General features: G+C 37.5%; 1 long non-coding RNA gene across 1 annotated transcript in view; it reads right to left on the reverse strand.

Moving 5' to 3' along the window:
- Positions 1 to 3,788: 3,788 nt before the first annotated feature.
- Positions 3,789 to 22,931, reverse strand: part of LOC140940253 (uncharacterized) — a 29,754-nt gene continuing 10,611 nt past the window's right edge. The window contains exons 2-4 of the long non-coding RNA XR_012166333.1: positions 22,235 to 22,353; positions 11,717 to 11,783; positions 3,789 to 5,837 (exon numbers count right to left, since the gene is read on the reverse strand). This is a non-coding gene — a long non-coding RNA (uncharacterized lncRNA). The remainder of the gene's footprint in view (positions 5,838 to 11,716; positions 11,784 to 22,234; positions 22,354 to 22,931) is intronic.

The following is a 22,931-nucleotide window of genomic DNA, read 5'->3' on the forward strand; positions in this document are numbered from 1 at the left end:
TAAAGTTGGAATATCAAATGAGGACAGAAGAATGAACACCGACTCGGAGCGGAGTGGAAGCAGCCCTGCAGGGACGGGGGAGGCTAGATTACTTTTTTTTATTATTTTTTTTATTGTAAATAAATGGACAACAGAGACAAGCTTTATTCGTTCAATAAAATACTGTTATCTTCATTACCTGTGCTGTTTAATTTGTAATCCAACTACTTGAGTGAACCAGATAAACCCTCTTAAGGCTCAGACACAGTAAAACATAACGCGCAAAAAAGGCTGGTTTTTACTAACGACATGTACACAAGCGTCAGTTTAGTAAAGACATCAACAATAAAAGCATGAGCACAACTTTAGGAATCCGCGCACTTATTATACTTCTTCTTCCGCGCTACGAATTAACACAACATAAGAACAAGCAAGATAAACCAAAGCAAAGTTTGTTTTGTTGTGCACAGCTCGTGTTGTGCCAATCCGTTACGACGAGAAAACAAGAATAATCTTTGTGCTCACACCTTCAGTTTTGTATTTTAAAAAACTTCTTGTTGATGACCTCGCTAAACTTAAGTCTCGTACGCTGCTAGTAAAAACCAGCCTTAAAATTACACTGTGTTTCCACCCCCAAAAACCTTGTCCGAAATGTTCCTAAGCAAAACAGAAAAATTACTGCGTTGTCATTTTGCTTTATAACTCTTTATAGGAGTAGAAACACAGTGCAAAGTTACTGCGCGTAATGTTTCACTGTTTGTCCGAGCCTTATAATAAGCCAAGTTCTGCTTCGCATATTACAAAGCTTTAAGCAATCAACAAAGTGACGGCAGCAAGATCGGCACTTGAAAAATAATTAGCAGTTATGGGAACATCATTTATTGTTTAAATTTTCCTTCTGATGTTTTAATTTTCTCAGCATTTTAAATTTACCTATTAATTTGAACTTTGTACGCGCGCGTTTTGAATTTGATATTACATGGATAAATATTTGTGTTCTCAAAACCTTGAACTTCTGATTATTACATTCTTGGTTTTTTTGCATACAAAAGCGAATAAATGTCCAAACAATTAAAGCGAGCGTACATTTGAAGCCTTTTGTTAGGTGCCAATGTTGTCGCCGTCTTCATTTGTGATTGCTTGAGCTCCAAAAGCATACGGGAATAAGTTTCAGAGTTTTTCAGTAAACGGTTTGTTTTTCATTTAACGGCATCCCACAAAAAACATACACGTAGAAAAAAAACCTAACAGAAAACACTTAAATATGCTCTAAATCCGATGTCAAACTTGCGTGTGATCTTCTTTGCGGTCGTTTTTTGGCTTCACGACTTTGCGCGACGAGCCTAAATAACGGCCGAAAAAAAGACTCCAAGTTTTATACGAGTTGCCGATAATTTGCACACGTATTATGGATTCCATTGTTATTGCAAAACAAACCGCTTATCTGAAGGCCTTTTGGTTACTGTGAACTTTCAGTCCCAAGCTTTAACATGTTATTCTCTTTACTAACTGCAGCGGATTTTCTTTACCATCAGTTCTGAGAATTTGACAGTTGATCAAGACAAAGCCTCCCCACTCACCATAATTATGTTTATTATCAACACCCTTCTGCTCGGTAATGTACTTAAAGAAGTAAAGAGGAATAACATGTTGATCACTCTGGAATTGAAAAAGATGAGTGCAAGTTTTCAAAATCTCCCCACTTTACCTCCTCAGAAGTAAACTAAATTTTCCACGCCCAGTTTTACTCAGAGCTTGTCAAACGTACTTTAAAACACTGCGGCATACATTTTGATGACGATATTTTAATCATTTCATTGTTGCTGTTGTTGTTTTTGTGTAATTCTTAATCCGCTTTCCAAACATTAGACTGATTATCTTGGCAAAATTAATTCAACGAATGTCAGAATGAGAGGCACAAGATTCATACTCAAAGCACTTGCTGTTGTTTTCCACAGAGGTTTGAAGGCTAGACACGCAATCCAAATTCGCAATGAGTTAAAACAAATTAAAGTAATCTTCCAGTTCACCCATGCCAAATCGTATTTTCTTGTGATGAAAACTGTGTAGCCTAGATTTTCCCTGAACGTGGAAATGAAAATGGAATTGAATTTAAGAATTTAGACATTTTATTCACTTTAACTGAAAAATCGCCTTTAAGAATAGGAAGGTAATTTGTTGCAGTGATGAATGTCAGTCAGATATTCAAGCTCTAAAACAAAACAACAGATTAATTTGCCAATTTGCCACGTCTGGGGTTTTACCTAAGAACAAATGCTTCTCTTCTCCCACAGCCCCCCCCCCCCCCCCCCCCCCGCCCCCCTCATCAAACGATGTCTTAGCTCGGCTGATGATTTTATTGGTTTTATAAGTATTGTTATCGATGAAATAATTAATAGTCAACAAGAACCACTAAACTGCACATCATCAATGTGAAGTGCATTCAGTCATTCCTAAGACCTATTTCCATGCTGAGAATTTGCTGGATAAAGCAAGAGGAGATTTGAAATGCACTCATCTAGTTCTCAGAAGACGAATATACGAGTCAGCACAGATATGCAATCTACCAACTATACCATTAAAAAACACATCCAAAATACTACCACTGGTCTGACCCTCCAGCTGTCATACAAGTCAGTTCAAACATCAGTATGTCTTTTGAAACAGTTGGGTTAAACGTCAGACCATTCTGCACTGATTTGATTCAGTCAGAATAAATATCAGTAGGTGTTCAGCTATTCAGTTTAGCAAATCCTTGTTCAGCCAGTATTAAAACAGGTCAGTCAGTAACAAGTTTGGGAATTTTGCCATCAGCAAAGCAAATTACTTAAAAAAAACCCACTCAACCTAGTGATCCCAGTCATCCCAGTCACCCTAGTCATCCGAGTCTATCCCAGTTATCCTAGTCATCCCAGTCACCCTAGTCATCCCAGTCTCTCTAGTCACCCTAGTCATCCCAGTCATCCTAGTCATCCCAGTCACCTTAGTTATCCTATTAATCCCATTTATCCTAGTCATCCCAGTCACCCTAGTCACCTTAGTCAACACAGTTATCCTAGTCATCCCAGTTATCCTAGTAATCCCAGTCGTCCCAGTCATCCCAGTCACCCTAGTCATCCCAGTCATCTGAGTCGTCCCAGTCACCCTAGTCATCCCAGTCACCCTAGTCATCCCAGTCACCCTGGTCATCCCAGTGACCAGAGTCATCCCAGTAATCCCAACACTGCAGCAAAACCTCTACGCATGCGCCAGGTTGAGCATTTCCGGTCACTTTTTCAGCCACCTTTTCCAGTCAGTTCAAAGTCTCCCGGGTGCGCTCGACTTCATTCTGTGTGAAGCTTGTGGTTCAGTTGTTTTGCTTTATGCTGCTTGTATTTTTTACTATTTTGTAGTTATTGAAATTGCTTTTATGGATAACCAGGCACAGATCAGTAAACAATTAGTCAATTAGATTCAGAAAAGAGAAGCTGATAATAACTTGTGGCATTTTGGCTAATTTGAGCGTCAGGGAAACTGATTTTCTTTCACAAAAACAAAGTTTTCACTTAACCTGGCTGAAGTAAGACATAAAAAGTTATGACTGCAACCTTGTGTATTGTAGTTCTAATTTTTGGTTCTTCAATTTTTCACTTTTAATGTCTTAAACCCGCTTTGAGCTTTATTTGGAAAAGGACAACACAGTTGCTTTGTAGTTTTATTTAAGCTTACAAGTGAGTTCTTGTTTTAAAATGAAGCTCTTCTGAGTTGAATGCCAAAAAAAATGAGCTTAATTATACTATTGAGGTTGGCAGCAAGTTTACAACTCTCAGAATCAGAGATCAAAAGCTGGTTCAATGGCTTTTAGAAGTCGAATTTTCATACCAAGTATTTAGCAGCTGGAAGTTTTGTGTTCACATGAGATGCAGCAGAGCCGCACAGTCTGAAATTATTGAAGTCTTCAACCAAAGAACAACCATGGGAAAGAATTAATAAGAAATGAAATAGGCTATTTCTTGATTTTAGGCATGTTGAGTTTCCCCGGCCAATATCATTCAATACACCAAAAGCTCCGGGTATTTGTGACTGTAGTCATCAAAGTCAAGGTTGCTATTAATATAAATCTCGTCCATCTTTTGTTTTGAGTTTTTGGTTTCTCTAATGATAAAAAAAATAATGAACAGTCTAAACTTTTATTTCCTGTTTTTAGTGTTAGTGATAATAATGACGTGGTTTCTTTAATAAGTATTGCTATTCTTTCCTTAGTTATCGCCTTCTCCCAAATTAACTAATGCCAAACCAGTAGCATGCAAGAAAGCCAGTAAAAACAAATTTATCTTGTTGACTGCCCTCGACCTACAAACTTCAAACATAATTTTCATCGTTGGGGCAACCAGATAACCATGTGATGTAAAAGTTTGACACTAGAAAAATATATCAGTTATTGAATGAAGTGATTTTTTTTGCCTCCTTTTTTGTCTGTTTCAGTCTTTTGTTTTTAAATGTGGCGCGACAGCAGTGTTATGCTTATGCAATTGGTTTATTTACTAGACTGGAAATAAAAATCTGACCGGATGTTAAATTTTGTGATCATAAGCAGTGCGTTTTGTTGCGGTGTTAGTAATCCCAGTCAAACTAGTCGTCCCAGTGATCCTAGTCATCCCATCCTAGTCCCCCCTACTTGCCCCAGTCATTCTTACCATCCCTGGGTTATTAAGTCCCAGTTAAGCACTAATCCCTGGTTATTAAATCACTGAGTCATTTAGTTGTATAATCGCCTGCAGTAAAGTCAGTTATTCTGTCAGACAGTCAGTTGAATGGATCAATGTGGTAAGAAATTTGAGGGTACAATATGGATTGCATATCTACACTAACAGGTACTATAATAACAACATCATAATAATTACAATAATAATTATAATAATAATAATAATAATAATAATTATTATTATTATTATTATTATTATTATTATAACAGCAGAACTTGGCTATTGTTTCAAATGTGTGACACAGTGAACAAAGTCGATAAATGCTAATCCAGGAGAAAACTTAAATTGTCCACGGTTTTTGCATTAGTTTTCTGATAATGAGTACTTCACCAACAAGTGCCTGTCTCTTGGAATTTTAGCAGTCAATCAAACTATCATTGTTCTTGAAACCAAAGAGATTTCATTGAGTTTGAGCTGTCTTTGTATTATGATTCCCTGCAGACAAAACTTGTGTTTGCAAGCCATGTTTAATGCAAAATGTACAATTCATACATGTACAAAGTTCAACAGACATTCTGAATGCATCCCTTGAAAATAATGATTTTATTTGCCTGGTCTTGAAATACCAATATTATTTATTCAGAAGTCAATAATAAAATATCTCTTCGACCCTGTTGACTTCTTTTATACACTTTTGACGTGCCAGTCATTGAATCACCAACAGCTGTAGCTGTTCAGAACTACACTCAATTAGATGATCCTGGGTTACATTTTTATTTTCACCACAATAATGCTGACAAAGCTGTACAACTGTACTTGATTAATTTTAATTTGGAATTTTGCTCTTTTACTTTGCATTTTATTTTGCACGTTTTTTTCACTTTTTGTTGTTGTTGTTGTTTTATTGGGAAAAGTACGATTGATAAACTTTTACTCCCAAAAGTGGTGCACTTGATGGTGAAATAACTATGAAATGAAAGAATAAAGTACAATATAACAGCTTTCCCTGGATTAGCTTAATCACACTTTAAAATCACCTGGCCAACAATTCTGTTTATCTGGTTCACTCAAGAGCTGGATTACAAAGCAAAACATAGAGCACATACAGTTTTGAAGATAACAGAGGCTCTTTGCTTGTGAAAGTCCTCTTCCAGTCTTTCTGTGACATCTGATCTGGAAACAAAAGTTTAAAATATTCAATGAAGTTTGTCAGTGATTATTCCAACAGACCCATTTCCCAGTACATTGATATTAAAGAGGTTTGACAGCATCACATTTTCATGAATACCAGTGAGGGCAACCATGTTGGAATAATAATATTTACTACATATTATTATAATATTTATAAACATCCACCTTTTGACTGTTCTAGCAAATAACACTTCTGGTATCAATTTTATAGAACTTTTGCATATATAATTTTACAAGTGTAGCTATTGTTTCAGACCGTTTCCAATGATTTAGGACCAGCAGTTCCATGGGCTTAATTTAAGTTCCAGGTCACTAATCCCACCCTTTTGTGTAACTCTTGTGACCATTATTTGAGGATCACTTGTATACCGTCCCCATATTTTATTTATTGTCCTTCACAGTTCGGATGTATCTTTACTGTGTGTGTGTTTTTTTTTAAATTTCTTTTAATAGTTTTTTCCCTGAGTACATTTCTTTGTTTTGTATTCATTATTTGGTTTGATTATGTATAACTTTCTTCTGGTTTAATTCTTGTTATCATAAAACTCTGTACAAGACAACAGAAGAATGAAGCTCATTGGAATGAGTAAAGATGTTCATTTGTTCAGAGCGTGATAAACACAAACTCTAAAACAACGAATGCACTTGTAAATTATACTTGTAAAAGTTTTATTAAAGTGACCCTGCTTTGCAGACCCCAGTCAGTCCCTAGGTCAGTCAGTCAGTTGCTTGCAGTCAGTCAGTCGTTCAGTCAATTGCTCAATCAGTCATTCTGTCAGCCAGTCAGGTACCCAGTTACACAGTCAGCCTGTCAGTTAGTCAGTATCTTGGTACTGTAAGTTGCTCAATCAATCAATCAATCTTCTCAAAATCGTAACATGGTGTACTTCTGTATGAAGTACAGTCTGCCTTCCTGTCTCACTCTGGCTATAAACCACATGACAAACTAGATTGCTTCTAGGATTGTTCGTTTAATATATATATATATATATATATATATTTATAGAATTTTCTTTTTTCTCTTGTACCCGCCTTGAATAGCCTTCGCTAATTGCGGGCACAAGCTTTGTAAGCTATATTTAATTAGAAATAAACTTGTTGTTGTTGTTGTTGTTGTAACACTGTTGACTTCCAACACTTCTGCCGCAAAACAGTAACTGGGCAATTCCACCGTTACGGACATTACACTCAGAGAGCATTTTTTAACTTTGATCTCCTGTCCTGCTCACAATATGCAGTATATTGCTGTCTTGTATCAACCACATTGCACCATAATGACTTGACTTTTGCTCAATAAAAAAATACTCAGAGAACAAATTTTTAGCTCCCTCTGATTTTGACTGAAAGGCCTGGTACGGACATTACAGCTAAAACAACCACCAATTTTAATCACGACTTTTAAGGCTCAGTTCCTGTGATTTATGAAATGTTTGAAGGAAACTAATGCATATTTTTTATTGGCAAATGCTCAAAGTTTTCTTCAGTTACATTAAATTTCTCTGAGGTCTATCCTAACTGTTTTGGTTCCCTAAAGATTGTGTTACAGACATTACACCAAGTGTTATGGACATTACTGTCTGTGAATTTTTTCTCGAAAATTATATTATGTGTACTACGATGCTAAAAAAATTGCTTATTTCATTTTTTTTTTATGAGTAAAGTTTACCATCAGCAATATACAGAAGCCCTGAAAATTAAATGAAAACAATAGCACACAAAAGCTGTATTGTAATTATAGCTGGTCAGCTGCTGTTAAATATGTGGAAAATTACTGTATTGGACATGCACTCAGTCAAGCTGATAGCTTGGCCCCGTCACCCTAGAGAGTGCTGGCCCATTTGCTGTTCCAAAAGGGATCTTGCCCAATATTTCCAAGGGCGCATTTAGATGCTCTACGTTGTACTTTCTCCAAGGTGTTTAAGTCTTTTTTAAGGTGCGGACACCAAACTGGAGACCAGTACTCGAGTATCGGACGTACTAGACTCTTATAAAGTTTAGAAAACAACTGAGGATTTTTAGGACCCACCGTTCGCCTAATGAATCCAAGCACACTATTTGCCTTATTTACGCATTTGTTAGTTTGCATACTCCATGACAGGTTCAAAGTAATATAGATTCCGAGATCCTTAACTTCAGATACAGCTTTTAATTGGTTACCACATAGATGGTATTGAGGACTTGAGTAATCATTTTTTTTAGAAATGCGCATCGCTTCGCATTTATCTGTGTTAAATTTCAGCTGCCAGACATGGCTCCAAGATTCCAGGCGAATAAGATCTTTCTGTAGCTCTTCAACATCTTCCTTAGTATCCCTGAGTATCCTATACAATTTCATATCATCTGCAAAAAGTTTTGTGCTTGACATGTTTCTTGAAATATCATTAATATAAATTAAAAATAAAATGGGTCCCAGCACAGTTCCTTGGGGTACACCAGACAAAACGGAAGTCCAAGATGAGTAATGTCCCTGCAGAACAACGCGCTGGTATCGATTGGTGAGAAAACTTCTAAGCCAAGACAGGAGTGGACCTTGGATACCATATGCGTGTATCTTTGTCAAAAGGCGTTCATGTGGCACCGAGTCAAAAGCTTTTGAAAGGTCCAAAAATATAACATCAGTTGTCAAGCCTTTGTTTCTCCCGCTGGCCCAATCGTGAAACGATGATAATAATTGAGAAAGACAAGATTTCCCTTTCAGCTTGAATATCTCCCTTCCATTTCCGCTTGAATATCGGATAATAGACACATATGTAACTGTTACCTTTTGATTTTTATCTCACTGTACCGAATAAGTCCATTGCCGACTCGTGTAATAATAATTATACTGTTGTTTCTTTTGATTTTTCCTTCACTCCTTTATTTTACTGTATCTGTTCAGCTTCTGGCCTGTTGTTATAATTTGTTTTAATACTGAAATCTTTATCAAGCAAATATAAAGTGTTGATCAGATATACTCGTCAAGAGAAGTGTCAATGCCGGCTGAACTATACGTTCCTGCATTTCGAACACTCATGTGTGTTCGGCGGCTAAGGGGGCCCGAGGGCGTTGTTGTTGTTACGGATTTTTGTTAACGCAACTCTCTAGATGAGGTTTCTGGGGTTCTATTTCTGTTGGTTTACACAGCCAGCAGAGCATCTGTCAAGCGACGCTCTTGATTCAGATTATTCATTTACCTAACTTATTCCATACTAGTCACTTTAATTTGTAAGTTATCAGGGTAGTTACTGAACTCGGATAGGGAGAGGTACTTTTTTATGAAAGATGCCAGTCATATACTGAGGGTGAATGTGGCTGAAAGAAGAAGAAGAAAATCCACCCACCCACCCCCCCCCCAATTCGAACCCAGAGTTCGTAAGCTGTTTATGCTGTTTAGTTTCTTGCAATCACTCCGAACAAGGGCGATCCAAATGACAATCAAAATTTTGAAAATGTTCTCCGTGGGAACTGTGCCGCAACGCTTGTCTCTTGTCTCTGTTACTTTTTACTAGCTTACAAATTATGCTGCCCATGTAATCAGATAACCGCCTAAAATTTTAAAAATATTTATCTGTTCTTCGAAGAGCGGTTTTAAGTCATTTCATAGGTTTTCCGAGGAAGTTTTTGCTTTCAAGGGGTGACCAAATTTGTCACGCAATATAATGTTACAAAATGTCTATGACAGCAAAGCTGAAAGCCATAAAACCACTCACAATTTCTTTGTTTTGGAAGAAGGTCGATCAAACAGCTCATTACAAACTTATAAACTTGTAGTATTAAATGAAATATAGGCTTTCAAAAGTGTTGTGGAACGATTCGAAGTTGAAATGGTTGTTTTGATTGGTTTGGCAGATCAGTTTTTAGGTGAATAAAACAACTCTGTTCTTTTAAGAAGAACATGTTTTCTTACTCAGCACTGTTTGAATTTCTTGTTATGCAAATCTGAAACGTTTGTTTAGCTTTAGCATTATTTCATTTATTGTGGATAAATTATAGAGCTCAGTTGGTACCCTAACTGTCACTTGGTTCAATACCTTTGGATATTTGTATAAAGACACTTAAGAATACTTATATTTCATTTTTTTCTCAGAGACTTGTATTGTTATGGACATTACGTTACGGACATTACCTATCTGTGAAATAGTTTCTATGATTAAAAAGCCTACTACAAAAATAAGCTTATCAGACAAATGATGTTACTAACAAATCCAAGGAGCAGGAGAAGTTATTTTGATTAAAGAGTTAAATCCTGTCTGACACAAAGAAAAAAGCGAAATTTTTGTTACGGACATTCCCGGGGGTCGGGGGGGGCACTTTAGGAATTTCTGGGTGGGGATGTGCCGCTGGGAGCCTGGAACCCTTAACCTTTACCAGAGCTAGTTCAGCTGAATTTTGCTACCCTATACTAGAGTAAATCCCCCAAATCCCCCTATCCTAGAGTAGCTGTGTACCTAGTCTAGATAAAATCTTCAATCAACTGATCAGTTTCCTGAAAAATGATACCCTATTCTAGAGCCAAACGCTCTGATTTATATACCCTATCCTAGAGTAAACTGCTTGAAAACCATACCCTTCACAGCGGCACATACCTATATAGCCCATATATGGCAGTACCCCCCCCGGGCGGACATTACTCATCTACTTAGATATTTTCAACTAACCAAAAATGGGGAAAACTTATCGAAAACCATCAAATTTTTTTCTCGTGTGAAGAAAAGGCTTACGGTCTAATTATACCACAGTTTCTGGATTGATTTTGATATTTTGACAAATGGTTCCTTAACTTTCACCTGTGGGTCCCATGTTTTCCTTGTTTTTATGACCCATTGCGGAGTGCAGAAGGGCGAAAACAGAAATGACATGTATGTTTTTAATACAGTGATGTGTCTTCTCTTTAATGGCACAGAAATTAATTCCAATACCCTTCTTTTAAAAATGATTGATTTTTCACCTCTCATATGGAATTGCCCAACTACAGATACAGTAATCTCCTGTCTGAATACATGAAAAAGTAAATTAACACTTTTTCAATGGTAACTTCTTGAAAATATTACCAAATGCATTCCGCGCACAATGGGAGCTTGTCTCTCATCATAACAGATAGAGCTAAAAATACTCCAGGGTTGTGGAGTCAAAAAGAGTTGATTGGGATCTTTACAATGTTTAAAGTATAATACAGTGGATTTCTGTCTCAATTCTAAATCGACTCCTTGTTTCATCACCAAAATGAATTATTCAAAAATACTACGTATACAGCAGATAAGCAGCTACACATGATGAGAGAAAGGTCACTTGGTCAAATCCTTCAAAAAACCAGGATAAATTAATCACAAAATCATTCGCTCATCCTAATGAAGGATGTGAAATTACGGTAAGAACTACTTTACCTCCATATCTTATCCATAAAGCAGCAAAAATTTCTCCAAAACTTTAGGTAAAACTTATGTTTTCATCTCACAGACCATAAAAAAATCACCCCATAATAGGCACAAGGCACACTGGGAATATGGTAATATCCTCCTTTCAAACAGACAGTCAGCCAGTCAAAATGGTTAGCAAAGCAAATTAATCAGTGTTGATCAGTCAGTCAGTTGTTCAGTAAGTAAGTCAGACAGTCACTTAGTTGATTTGTCAGTCTGTCAGTCATGTAGCCAGTCAGTTAGTCAGTACATTGCTTGGTCAGTTAGTCACCGAGTATGTCACCCAGTTGCTCTGTCTGTTAGTCAGGCAGTTATTCAGTTGAACATCAAGATCATCATTAATTACCCTTAAAGGCAAAATTTATTTTTTAATTTGTTTCTGCAATTTATAAACCAGTCTGACTCTTCTGTTTCATTAAGGTTCACTTAAGAACTGGATTAAAACACAAAACATACAGCACTTACAGTACTGAAGATAACAGGGGCTCTTGGCTTATGAAGATCCTTGTCCAGTGTTCCTGTGGCATCTGATCTGGAAGCAAAAGTTTAAAATATTCAATGAAGCTCATCAGTTATTTTCAGAACAGACCAATTTCCCATGACATTCAAACCTTGCTTTACAGATGCCCACTTAGTTTAGAAAGCTCATTATTATGGAGAGTTTGCTTTGTCCCTGGGGAAAGAAAGGTGTTACACTTTCTCTAAATTCAACCTGCTCAAATCAGTCAACCTGTTAATATGGACACTTTCTATGGCCCCCTTAGTGCCCAAATTACAAAAGGTTTGACTGTATTAAAAAATATGATAAAAGGACTAATTATTATCGATGCAGGATCTAATAATAAAACTGTTCCTAAAACGATCTGTCTTGCATTTAGGTACGATGAAGCGCCTGTCACACCTTAGGGCATAATGTGCAGTCCACTAAATTGTATTAACCTGTTCAGACAGTGTTCAGGGTCCTTTATAATTGTGTTGACCATACTGAGTTTCTCACAGGTACTGCTGTAGGTCATGACAACATTTCTGTGAAATTAATTAAAAAATCTATTGATTTCAAGTAATTTGCTCTCAACTCTCGATACTCAATTGCCACAAGAATCTACAATCTTTGTTCAAGTTTTGAGCAATCTTCTAACTTCTCTCACGTCAAAAAAATCTCTCTACTCTATAAAATAACAAACCCTACTCAGCATTTGATTCTTGCGAGAAATTCCTGAACTATGCAAATTATACAGTAGCAGTTTACATTTGCATTCGCTCGCACGGCTAGGGTGACACTGCGTCAAAATCTTAAAAATGTTCGAACAGCATTTTGCATCATTGAAATGGCAGAAGTTGTCAGTAATATTTGAACTTGAAAAGCAATCCATGACTTTTCTCGTGGGATGCCTGTGGCACACCACGTAAAAATCCGGTTTGGTTTGTTTTTGATTGTACAAACAATTCCAAAGCCCACCAAAAGGATTGTGGAAAATCTTTATCGATTATTTCTTCTTCCAAGCTGACCAATGGGATTGTACAAAATCTTTACCAATTTTCAATCAATTTGCTTCCTCTAAACAACGTTGCAGAACCTGCCAAATTTGTCACTTGTCAGTTTCCCACTCCAAGGTTTAGATGGCTTGTTAGCCACTGAAATCCTTCAGGATACTGGCAAGTCACGGGAAGCGACCTAGCAGACCTAGGCCAAATTATTTCTTTTTATTTCGGGTTCTTCCCAACATGATTCTTTTTAGGTTAGGTCTAGCTTTTTCTTAAGGTTTTAGTAGCGTCTGGTTGTATGGAGGGGATTTCGCATAGATTTTTCTGGTCGGAGTTCGCCAGTTTTTGCCGAGCAGAGCTAGAGTTTATTTTTTTCTTTTTGGGTGTTACTAAACAGAGTAACGCAGTAACGAGTAACGAGTAACGAGTAACGAGTAACGAGTAACGAGTAACGGAGTAATGAGAAAACGAGTAACGGAATAAAAACTCAAGAGGTTAAAAAAATAAAAAATAATTTCTAATGAAAGAAAAAACAGAAATTAAATGGTTGTAATATCCTAATAATGACCTTCAGTTTACCAATCTCAAAAAATATGTGTATTCCAAAAAGTGCTTAAAACAACGACGTCAACCCCCCTACCCCTCCCTCCAGCAAATTAAAGTCGAAGGTAATTTTCACGCCGAAAAAGTCACCAGGCTACAGCTGTTATTTGCAGTTGAATGCCTATCCAGGAGATAGAGTAACAAAACGTTCCGTTCATCATTCACCTTAAAATGTTATTTCCTACAGCCCAGGATCAGGAAGACTATTTTAAAAGTGCTGAGTTTCTGAACAATTGTCACAAATCATTGAATATTTGCAACTGAACAAAAGTGTATATACTGGTTTTAAGCCACTGTCCATGAGTAGTACCCAGGTAGTAGCATATTACTACCAACATTGACATCTCCATCAATAACATTGATTTCCGTACGGTTAGTTTGTTCCCGCTGTATATGTTGTGCTTATTGAGATCATGAAGAAACTGAGAAATAGGAAGTTTGTTTTGTGATGCATTCTTTTTTGGACAAGGCATGGGATTACGCTAAGTTTCAAGGTTTCAGTGTGAAACGATTGTGATAACTGATGGATTCATTATATTTTGTAAGAAGATTAACGAAAGTACTTCTTATGCCAAATGCAGGTCCCTCTTTGTAGTCGCAAGATGGTAAAAAGTGTCTGCAAGTGCTACTTCTAATAGGTCCTTAACGCAAAGAGATTGATCGTCAAAGCAAGTTTAGAAGACACAATCATTCCTTTCCCAAAGGGATCATAAGTGGGAGAAGACAGAAGTGGGAACGAGGGCTCTTCTACGATTTCAAAGTACTATTAGTTGATGTTATCTTAGCTCAGGCATTTCATATAACACACCAATATTTTTTTAAAGTTTGCCGCAAGCATGACCAGAAGCGCAAAAGTCCCTGGCAGAATTCAGCGCTGACAGGGGCATAGCTGCCTTTAAGCCATTAAACCCGGGCTTAACAAATTAAAATTTAGGTCAAAATGAGTTAATGTAATTGCATGTTATCAGGGAGTGAAATTGCAACTAATACAGGCACCAATAGCTGTGACGATCATAATAACTGATGACACATATTTCACTAGGAACTCGGCTCTTTCACTGGCGAACGCCATCTTTGTGTTCCAAGTAGATATGTAGGGGTCCTCTTTGCTTACTTTGATTACCTGCTAGAATCATTTGGGTTCAAAACTTGTCAATTTGGAGGATCTCAGCTCCAAAATAACATCTAGTAAACCGGCTGCTTTCTCCTTATTTGTTCTGTTTCTTCTTGTTTTGTTTCATTTATATTCAGTTTTTTTCTAGGGACGCAGGACTTATTCGACTTCATGGAATTGGCTACCACTTTGAAATATAGACCTCATCACGGTTTTCGAAGCCATTTTGACGAGTAGGCAAACGCGTGAAAAATTACAGTGTTTGTATGAGAATCTAATGTCGAATAATTTCCGTAAAACGGCTGTTCGGAAAAAATATCAATTGTAAACTAAAGCTACAAAGCAAAGGATTGTCCTAAAAAATTTGGGGTCTTTAGGTCTATTATGAAGTAGCCAACTAGATCCTGCAAAAAAAAAACAAGATAATTTCATGCGCTGCTGGCAATAACTGTGTTTCGGTTATTCTGCATTGATTGATGTTAAAGCAAACGTCGAGCAAACCAATCCATTTGAATGTTTCTTTTCTTTGCCCTGCTTCAATTTAAAATCGATCTAAAAACTAGTCTCGCTCTGCAATCCTATTTTACCGCCAGTATTCAAATTTCAGAGTCTTTACATCGGGAGGTTATTTTGAACCATGATTTATAATTCCTTTTACACTGGTAGAAACGTTCACTATAATTGACTTTTAGAAGGTGGTTACTGTATTAAGTTGAACCCCGTATTTTCGAGAGGAGTTAAAAGAGATTGAAAGTTGAACAGGAAAGTTAATAACCCCGGTAGTCGGTAGCGAGCAAACTGTTTCTAGGCCTTGGCAATCGAGTACTTGGTTAGTTGATAACCGTAATAAGGTCCCAACAAGGTTCTATAGCTATTTCTACTAAGAAATGAATAATTGTGGCAATAACAAAGAAAATCTGTGCCTCACCTAGCTTCCTTCCTTGTTGCTCCTCGGTCTCCTCGTGGCTATAACCCTATAACAGCCCGGTAGCGAGGTGACGTTTTCGGCGCGAAAATACATTCGACTTTGCTGGAGGGAGGGGTAGGGGGGGTTGACATCGTTGTTTTAATCACTTTTTGGATTACACCTATTTTTAGAGATTGGCAAAGGTCATTATTAGGATATTACAACCATTTAATTTCTGTTTTTTCTTTCATTAGGAATTATTTATTGATTTTTTAACCTCTTGAGTTTTTTATTCCGTTCCTCGTTTTCTCGTTACTCCGTTACCCGTTACTCGTTACTGCGTTACTCTGTTTAGTATTAAACACCCTTTCTTTTCTTATCGAAAACACCTTGACGAAAATTTCAACTCGTACTTTTGACGACTGGTGGTGAAATCGCGAAAATATTGTCCTCGTCTGTCGACGACTCGCTTTCGACATGAATTGGACTTTTGGATGGGACACGGATCCGGACCTCAGTGAACTTATCATACCTCGGAATCATGGATAACCGTTGGAACTTTTTTAACTTTGAGACCTTGGAGACACATTGCAATTTAATTTTTAACCGGATCAAGAGCTTCTTGAAAAATTGACTTTCATCTCGGATTAAAACATTGGAACTTTATTAACTATATCTTTCCGATTTCCTTTATTTTGCCAAATTCAGATAGAACGCAACGATGCTTCCATAGACCAATGCATCTCACGGGAACAACTTTAGGCGTCTTGTTATCTGTACAATCCAAAATACATGTAAAAGGAAGCTTGTGTAAATAAATGTTAAATACGCAACGGTGTGTAAACAAAGTCTCAAGGCGCTTTCTTGTTGCTTTCGAATTTTACTCGCCCATATTTTTCGATTGCCTGTTTGTCCCGGAGAAGTCAATCGATAACAATCAAGTGATTTTATCGCTTGATAACAGAAATCGGTGAAAATCGATAAACTAAGTTGCTGTGTCAAATCGATCGATTTTTCATGATTTTAACGATTTATAACGGTAAGCCCGACAAAATTGTTTTTTGGCATAAGTTAAATAGTACAGCGGAGAAAACACATCCACGAGTAACAATTGAACAACAAACATAAAAATAAGAAATGTGGAAACTATTATTTACAGACACAAGATTCTCTCTAAAACCGTGAAACTTTTGTACATAATAACAGAAACAGTTAGGTTTATTTACATTTGCAGTTCTCGTAAGAAACGTCCAGGAGCTTTGAAAACAATATTTTGTCTCGTGCGATGCAATCCGGTTTCATCTCAGTAGTTGCAGTCACGTGCTAAGCAGCAGAAAAAGTTCACGCGTATCATGTTCCATCGCGGAAGAAACAAGAGAGACTTACGAGAGATTATCTCAAAGGTCTCAAACTTGAAAAAAACGCGCTAAATTTCCTGGTAGAATTAATTTCACGAAGGTTTTCAAGGATCATAAAAGCAGTTTCAGAGCAAAAGATTAGTCATGTTACGGACGGCCGTGTATGTTGCAGCCGATCTTTATAAAGCCAAGCGACAGGATAAGCCCAGAAGCGTTTGACGTTACATAATACACATGCTGTTGCTTGTAAACGCGGATGGGTGGGGGGGGGGGGGGGGGGGGAAGAACTCCCATATGAAAGGGGCGGGGATGCTCGTCGTCTCGCTTAGGGGGTGCACATTTCGGGTTTTGGTCTCACTTAGGGTGTTCTGAGCAAAACGTCATTATATTAAGCCGTAAAGGTCTCTTTTAGGGTTGCACGCGAAGATATATATTTAATAGTCAGTTCGTGTTATTTACTCAATTCATGTTATCAAAGTTTTCTATAACATCAATAACTAAACAACACTGTAACAAAATGGTCTCTTTCAGGGGTCAAAAAAAGGTTGGCCCACGCCCAGGTTAGTCTCCTTTAGGGGCTTTTCAAAATTTCTGACGAGCATCCCCGCCCCTTTTATATGTGAGCCCCCCGGGTAAAAAATATACATATTGCGTGACATTGCGTTACATCTCTTGCAGCGTGACACGTCACAAAAAAATAGCAAAAAGCCCGTCAGGGAGGCAGCTCTGGTGGCCATTTTTTCCCATTTAACCTCTGGGAGGGAGGTAACCGTTTAACCTCTGGTGCCGAGGTTCCCATTTAACCTCTGGGACCGAGTTAATAGTTCGAGCACCTCCCCGCACTTGCTGGGCCGGAGTTTGGTGACCGTCAGCAAGCTCGACAGTCCCCCCCGGTAAGTCGGATCCGCACGGATTAGTCAAGCAGGCTTCAGAGAGTTGGCCATCTCTCACCGCCCTATAACCCCACCGGAAATAATCGACCTAACTTTGCCTTAGAAAATCGACCTATATATTTAGATCGAAAACTCATTTCGCTCACTTATGGTACGCTTCTTCACAGACGCATGCGTTTTTGGACCCAAAAAAATTGTTTGGACTTTTCGTTGATTCATACACAACATCTCCATTCACTCAGGCTATCATTTGTAAAAACTGTTTTTCTTCAGCTTTCCACAAACCCCTGTTACGAAAACAGTAGGATAATAATAATAATAATAATAACAATAATGGAATTTATATAGCGCTCATACATCGCTGTTCTAAGCGCTTTACAATGTAAAAAAGCACATAAGAATATCATTAAGCACAAGCTCACATATAACCCTACTGTACACATCTTAAAAAAAACAACAACAACAACAACAACAAAAACAAAAACAAATATGACGAAACTAAATGTCATATACCTTTTTAAAAAGAAACGTTTTCAACTTAGATTTAAAAAGATTAACATCAGAACAAGCTCCAATTTCAAAGGGGAGCTTGTTCCATAGTCGGGGGGCAGCAACGGAAAACGCTCGCCGGCCACAAGTTTTCATTTTAAAATTTGGTTCTTCAAGGCGTAAATGATCCCTTGATGACCGTAATGTCCCTGCTTGATGGTAAAATTTTAAAATATCTTCAAGATAGCGGGGACCGGAGCCATTCAATGTTTTAAAAGTTATTAAATGTATTTTAAAAACAATTCTATCCTCAACAGGAAGCCAGTGAAGATCTCTTAGAGTCTCGGTGATGTGAACTCGTTTTTTGAGACCGGCGATAATTTGAACAGCCGCATTCTGAACGGACTGCAACTTAGCTATGTCCCATTTTTGGGCACCAAAAAGAAGAGAATTACAAAAGTCCAACTTCGAGGTAACAAAACTGTATGACTGGTATTACTAGAATGACTGGGATAACTAGAATGACTAGGATTACTGGAATGACTGAGATGAATTGGGCGAATAGGGTGACTGGGACAACTGGGATGACTACTAAGGATGACTTAGATGACTAGGATGACTGGTATGAATAGACCCATTGGTAATATCTTATTAAAATTCACACTTGGCTCCGAGGCTTGGGAGAATAAAACGAAAGAAATGAAAGCTTCGACCGAATCTTTCCGGGCATTGTGGATAGAAATTTCTTTCGTTAAGAAGAAAAACGTAATCTGTGGAGTCTTATACCGTCAACACATATTCTCCAGAGAGCTTGCTTAAATACTTGGAAGAGACTATCGACAAATTTACTTCGACAGGAAAGAACTTATGTCTCCTAGGTGATTTTAATTTATGTCTACAAAAAATCGAAACCTGTAATTACAGTCGCGACTTATTACTGGCTCTTCAAAGTTGTTGTCTCCTTCCAACTATTGACAAACCAACACGTGTTCACAACAATTCTGCAAGCTTAATCGACAACATTGTTGTCAACAATCCTGAGCTGGTGCTAATCAGCGGAAGTCAAGTTACTTATGTCGGCGATCATTTTTCGCAGTTTTGTGTTTTGACATCAACAAGAGATAAAATCAAACGGAAGCAAATTAAAAAACGCGATCTTACGCATTTCAATGCCGACAGTCTTAACAGCGACCTTGCTACGATCGAATGGAGTTGTATCATTAAAACGCACGCAAATAATGTAGACGACATATTTTAAACTTTCTATAGAAATTTTAATAAAACTATAAATAAACATGCACCGATTAAAACCCTTTCTCAAGGTAGGATTAAATGGACATTTTACTCGTAAAATAGAGTTAACTAATTAGAGCGTACTTCAGCCATTGTTTCATTACGATTTACTTTGCCCTGGGTGGTAAATATGTTGCTATCGCACATAAAGAACATTGCGCAACTCAGCTCTGGTTCAAGAGCTCCTTGTTTATCTTAGATTACATCAATAACTGACCTTCAGTTGTTTCTACACACTTCGGTGATAACAAGTTTTCATTGTTAGTAGCTGTAATCAATACTATGTTATACTTATATCCATCAATGCTAGCTGTGTGCTCCTTTGTTTTGTTCACTTTGCGTGTACGCGTTGTATTTTCCAATTGTAGTTTACTACGCATTAGTTTCTAATTTTTTCCCTACCACACCCGCCCTCAATTCAATAAAGCTGGACTACTAGCTTGGGTGCACACCTGCTACTTTTACCTCCGCGTAGCAGGCCGGGTGGGGCCCCCACCCCACCTTAGTTTATTCACTCCTGGGTGGGGATGCGCTCCACTCGTTGCCTCGTCCGTTACCGTGCAGGGTGTGTCGCTGCCACCCTCACTGCACTGCTCATTGCTAGGGTGTGTTGCTGCCACCCTCTTTCCATTATGTATATTACTAGGGTGTGTCGCTGCCACCCTCATTCCATTACGTATATTACTAGGGTGTGTCGCTGCCACCCTTATTGCATGCACTTTATGGGGTGTGTTGCTGCCACCCTTGTTTTACCCCAGGGTGCACCCAACAACCTTCAGTCCCATTTACTGCCAAAGACTGTGTATTTTATCTTGGACTACATAGTTAAGCGATTAATTTGTTAACAATTTTCTAAGCCTTGGGTTACAAAACGTATAAGAATGTCAATCAAAGAAAAAAACAGAATGTACCACATTGGCGATCAGGAAAAGTATAAATATTATCAAAATAAAATTTGCAGTCTTACACGTTTGAGTAAGAATCACTATTACAGCGCCTTTTTAAATAATAATTTAAATAATATGAAAAAAACATGACAAGGCATAAATGAATTATTAAATCGCTACAAAAGAAAGTGTAAATCTGTTGGTAAATTACAAGACTCGGATAACAACAATAACCTTACTAATGATTCCTCGCGGATACCTAATACCTTAAATAGACATTTTTCAAATGTTGGCAACATCTTAGTAAGCAAATTACCACCAGCAGAGCGCCCCTTCACAGAGTACCTAAGTAAGTCCAGTTCGCCCGAACTTTCGTTTTTCTTCAAACCTGTAACTCCATCCGAAATTCAAATACAAATTTTATCTATACCATACAGCAAATCGCATGGCTTATACTCCTGGGCCAAGTTGTTCAAAACTTGGTTAAGATAACCCAGGGTTAGTGCAAGATTTGAAAACTTAAAAAGTATTTCAGTTTTAATTCTTTTTGTCTACAAGTTGATGATTGGAAGCTCTAAAAATAACAGAGGAAGTTATCCGAGAAAATGCTTTTGAACACAAGAAAAAGAGACTCGGGTTAAATTTAACCCCGATTTAAGTGCTAATCGGCCTTTGAACAGCTGGGCCCTGTCCTACTCAACTTGTTAAATACTCAAGCGAAGTCATATCTCCAGTTCTTTCAGGCATTCTCAATACCTCTGTCTCTCTTGGGGCCTACCCCCAAAAAACTAAAAATATCAAAAATTATACCTATCTTCAAAGCTGACGCAAGACTGACACTTCTAATTATGGGCCAATTTCATTATTATCAAATTTCAATAGAATCTTTGAAAAAGTTATGTACAACAGAATGAGAGACTTTATTGAAAAGCAAAGCCTATTATATTCGTCTCAATATGGTTTTCGTCAAGCTCACTTAACCCAACATGCTATTCTTGATATGGTAGAAACTAAACAAACCAATATGGTTTGTCCATCATTAATAATATTGTGTTTACACTGTCACTTTAGAAGATGACATGGCCCTTTATAGAAACCCTCTTTGGGAGGCAGGGGTTATTTATGTCCCTAGTCTGGATTTCAAATATGATGGCAGTGATTGGCAAAAGCTCAGATGTTAACTTTTATGTTAAATTACGGCGGTTAAAAGCACCACTTGAACATTATCTTACTTCTTTTAACATATAAGGTTGTGACCATTGTTACTTTCTACTGAAGGACAACATGCACAAATTTGTTTCTAAACAAAGTGTCCCAGTGTTAATTTCACAGGTAGGGATTCAAAATTAATGTAATGTTGTGGATTAGAGGACAAGACACGCCCTCTTTACATATTCACAAGTTAACAGTAAGCTCAGACTTCAGCATACATGGCGCCAATGGCAGCCACTATCAGTCTATTCATGTGCTTACGGTAACCCACCAATAGCCCACGATATAAATGATGTGTGATACGTGAAAGGTGGATCACACCACCAGGGAAACATTGTGGGTTCTTTTACATCCCCTTTGATTTTGATTAATGACAGAATGATGAAGGAGACAAGGCCAAGGGATAAACATCACCACCCAATGATGCATTCATCTTACATGTAACTGAGACAAGGTCTTAAATTACAGTCAGCATGATCTCACAGGGGTTTGAACCCATGACCTCCTGCTCAGCAGACCAGTGCTCCCCCAACTGAGCTAACCAGGCAGTTGTTTAATGTAGGATCCAGTGATCAGTTTGATATGTTGAAGGGTTTTACACCCTGATAGCTTATGGTACTTGTTTTATTAGAAAGTTTTGTTTTTGCAAGTGCTTGGGATGTGCACTTGAATGCAGTTAATATTTCATGTGTAAAATAAAAGTACTGTTCAAAAATGCAGTTAAAATTTGATATAAAGTTACCTTCATCACCACATTGCTTCTCCATCCTGGACGTTGAAAGTCTTGCCATGCTGTTCCTTGGTTGATACAAGATATATGGTGATTGTTCATTGTTTCCTTCACTTTTATCATCTTAATTACTAAGTGGGAAATAATAAAATTATAACAATGTCAATACCTTGGCTCTTTGTTATATAGAGGTTCTACAGTACTTTTAAAAAAAAAACAGAACTAGTTTCAAAAATACAAACTGGTTTAGAAAACAAAAAGACCAAGATGAAAATTAAACCACAGCAGCGACTTCTATATTTTTCCAGAATATTACAGTTGTGGGGGGGAAACAATACCAACGAGATCGGTTTTAGCTTAATTTTATTTTTGACTTCAGTAACTATTTCGGCATAGTCTTCATCAGGTATAAGAGTTACACATGGTAAAATATCGCATAATTGCAAAACGGCCATGAACATAAAGGATTTGTGTAGGAATCCAGATAAATAAGATAAATAATTGCAGGGAATTGTCCAAGTTGTCATGCTGCCAAATGGATTTTCATAAGACTGAAAGGGTACTGTGGGGTGATAAATGGTCTGAGGTCAATGAACATTTACCATTTCTTAATTCCAATAGATCTGATTAAGAAATTCAGGGCCACATCTGTTATATTTACTATTGTTTGACTTTGCCATAATTTTTGCTCATTATTTCAAACTTACAA

The sequence above is a fragment of the Porites lutea genome, chromosome 6 (assembly GCF_958299795.1).
Source record: "Porites lutea chromosome 6, jaPorLute2.1, whole genome shotgun sequence".
In the NCBI taxonomy this organism is placed as follows: Eukaryota; Metazoa; Cnidaria; class Anthozoa; order Scleractinia; family Poritidae; genus Porites; species Porites lutea.